The 3,575-nt window shown below is 40.1% G+C and overlaps 1 pseudogene; it reads right to left on the bottom strand.

The window, feature by feature from the left end:
- Positions 1-681: 681 nt before the first annotated feature.
- Positions 682-2,824, bottom strand: LOC138147909 (T-complex protein 1 subunit zeta pseudogene; annotated as a pseudogene).
- Positions 2,825-3,575: the final 751 nt, after the last annotated feature.

Here is a 3,575-nt window from a genome sequence, read left to right as displayed (position 1 = left end):
TCCTACACAGAAAGTTAACAGCTTATCCTTTGTGAATCCCTTATGATTTCTCTTTTGTATTTACTCTTTTACACTTCTCTTGAGTCTTGTATTGAAAGCAAAATTTTTTTATTCATTTCTAGTTTTTCATCAGGAATGGTTCAAAGTACTCTTTTTCATTTAATATTCATTTTTCCCTTGAAGGAAACTCAGTTTTGCTAGGTAAATTATTTTTTGTTGTAATCCTAGCTCTTTTTGCCTTCTGGAATGACATATTGTAAGCTCTTCACTCCTTTAATTTAGTAGCTGCTAAATCTTGTTTGATCCTGACTGGCTCCACAGCACTTAAATGATTTCTTCTTTCTGACTGAAATATTTTCTTTTTAACCCATGGGTTCTGGAATTTGGCTAAATATTGATGGGAGTTTTCATTTTGGGATCTCTATCAGGAGGTGATTGATGAATTCTTTCAAATTCTATTTTACCATCTGGTTCTAAGATATCAGGGCAGTTTTCCTTGCTAATTTCTTGAAATATGATTTCTAGGCTCCTTCATTGTGACTCTCAGATAATCCAATTATTCCTGTTTTTTCTCCTTCATTTATTTTCTAAATCAGTTGTTTTTCTAATTAAGTATTTCACATTTTTTTCTATTTTTTTCATTATTTTGACTTTGTTTTTATTGCTTCTTGGAATCTTATGGAGTAATGACTCTCGAATTGCTAAGGAATTACTTCAGTAAATTATTGTGACTTTTTTTTTTCCATTTGGCCTATTTTGTTTTTAAGCAACTGTTTTCTTCAGTAAATGTTTCTCTTTTTTTTCCAATATGCCAATTCTGTTTTTAAAAGTTTTCAGTATTTGTATGCCTCTTTTATCAAGCTGTTAATTGTCTTTTCATAATTGTCTTCCTTTGTCCTCATTTCTTATTTTTTTTGGGGGGGGGGAATTAAAAAAAATAAATACTGTAATCAGTTTCAGGACCTTACATTTGAATAGGGGCCAATAATTTCTGTTTTAGAGACCAGGTTTACTGCAACAGTAAGAAAAACAATTATTCTTTGGAAAATCCTTTGGCAGCTGGGAAGAAAAACTCCACCGCCAGACATACTTTGTGGTTCTATCTGTAGGGCCTTCATGATTCAGCAGATTACAAGGGAAACCTGTGATTCAATTCAACCTTTCAGAGAAGACATTCCAGCTCGCATGATCTCATCAACCAGGAGAATATTGGTGGCAATCACAGTTCAGGAGTGAAGCAGTTGTTTCTTGACACAATAGTTATCCCAGATGCCAGCTTCAGCTGCAATACCAGCTCAACTCTTTAAATCAACACCAACAAGTTGTCCTGATTCTGAATATTCAGCCTGTATCTTAACTAGTGTTTCCTGAAGGTCAAAACCAGAGTTCTGAGCAAGTACCTTGAGAATAATGAGCAATGCATCAGCAAAAGTCTGAACTCCAGGATGGGCCCTTCCCTTGACATTGGGCTTATGTTTAGTGAGAGTTTCAGATATGGCTACTTCTATGGTGTCAGAACCAGGAACCACACAGCCGTCTTCAATAGCGTTCTTGACAGCTCACAGACCATCTCATATCGTGTCCTTGATCTGGGTAATTGTGTGCTTGTTTGGCCCTTTGATCAACAAGGTGACAGAGCGAGGGTTGCTGCATTTCTCAATAAAGGTGAACTTCTCCCAGCGTGTATTCATAGATAAGACCACATGTCCCAAACAGTCAGAATTTAAGTCGTCTAGAGAATTCATAGCCATCCCACCACATGCAAGAGTCAGCCTCTCCATATTTCTTCTTTTTGCTCTGCGGAGGCCTACTATACCTTCTTTTGCCAGAGCATCTAAAGAAAATGGGTCAATTCCCTTCTGATTAATAACAACAAATCCTTTGTCTGAATCACCACACACTTTTCTTTTCAGTTCTACTACTTTCTTTACTCTATCTTCAATGAATTTCCTTTCTGCTTTCACTAGCTTCTCCTGTGCTTTTATAAAAAAATCCAGAATTCACTTCTGTTTTTTCATATTCTAATGATACATTGCAGGTAAGAATGTAACCATCTTCTACTCTTTTCTTCATATCAGGATGTTGGGCACCATGGTCCAAAACCAGTCCTCTGATCAACGTTGTGTCAGTATCTGATCTATGCTTCATCTCCATGGTCTCTACCATGAAAAGATCAACAGGTTCACCTGGTTTTCTGATGGCCCAAACTGAGTCTACCACAGCCTCTGTCATCACTGTCAGCCAGGTCAGCATTGATTTTGGTGCACAGGGATGTTCAGGCCACATCAATGAGGATTTCTCTATCTATTTCCTGGCTTATTTTAATTTGATCTAAGACTTCCAGGGCTTTTGTCTTGGCAGCTTCAAACCCTTCTGTTATGATTTGAGGGTGCAGACCTTCAGAGGGGGAGATCCGCCTGCTTCAGCAGCTCCCCGATGATGAGAACATTAGAAGTGGTGCCATCACCAGTAATGTCATCCTGGGCTGTGGCTAATTTTGCTATCAAGGAGGCTGTTGAATGTTGAATTTGCATCTCGTGGAGCAGCACATTGCCATCCTTGGTTAACTTGATGTCTCCTGCCCCGGAAACAAGCATCTTCATGGTGCACTTGGGCCCTAGGTTGGTCCTCAGCACGTCCTGCAGCCCCCGGGCCATGCTGATATTCACAGCCAGCGCCGCTTGGGCCCGTGCCACCTCAGCTTTGGGGTTCAGCGCCTTCAAGGCCAACATGGTTGTGGAGCGTCCGCGCCAGGAGCGGAGGAGGAGGTGGGTGCGAAGGAAGTGTCTCAGGATGTGCTCAGCTCGGCCGCGGCCCCAAAGCTAGCTCCCTGCCCTCATTTCTTTACCTGTTTTTTCCTCTACCTCTCTTATTTGATTTTGAAATTTTTTTTATCTTTTCCAGGAATTCTTGTTGGGCTTATTTTCAATTCACTTTTTTTTTCTTAGAGGCTTTGCTTCTGGCTGTTTTTACTTCATTATATCTTCTGAGTTTCTATCTTGATTTTCCTGGTCACGATAGCAGCTTAAAAAAAAAACTGTGGGGTTATTTTCCTCTTGCTATTTGTTCATTTTCCTACCTTCATCCTCAATTTGAGACTTTATGTTAATGTTGGGCTCTATTCCCAGTGTGCGGTGAAAGGGGCTCTGTCTTAAGCTTCATGCTTTTTTTTTTTTTAATTGCACTTCTGTTTTTAGAGCTAGTTCAGGGAGTTTGGAAATTTTCAATGCTTCTAAGATCTGGGGAGAGATATGGTCACTCCTCTCTTGGTCTGTACTCTGGTCCTTATCCAGTTTCAGGATCCTTATGTAGTCTTAGCATTATGAGAAGTCCTGTTTTCCAGGGCTAAGGCCCAGTAAGCAAGCTGTGCCTTGAGCTTGACATAACAACAATCCTTTGTGCTCACCTTCTGGATGAACTCAATCACAGCAAAATCCCAGAATTGTTTCACACCAGCACCAGGTGGTACCTGAGTTCAGAAAACTACCTGCAGAAACCATATTCTGGTCATGAACTCCTGCTGTGAATCAAACTTGTCTCACTGCTATTATCCCTCATTGTCAGAATTGCAGCTC

Source organism: Petaurus breviceps, unplaced genomic scaffold, assembly GCF_028583685.1.
Source record: "Petaurus breviceps papuanus isolate PSGF00001 unplaced genomic scaffold, PetGlider_PUasm1.0 90808, whole genome shotgun sequence".
Classification (NCBI taxonomy): domain Eukaryota; kingdom Metazoa; phylum Chordata; class Mammalia; order Diprotodontia; family Petauridae; genus Petaurus; species Petaurus breviceps.
This window is presented reverse-complemented; position numbering and strand designations above follow the sequence as displayed.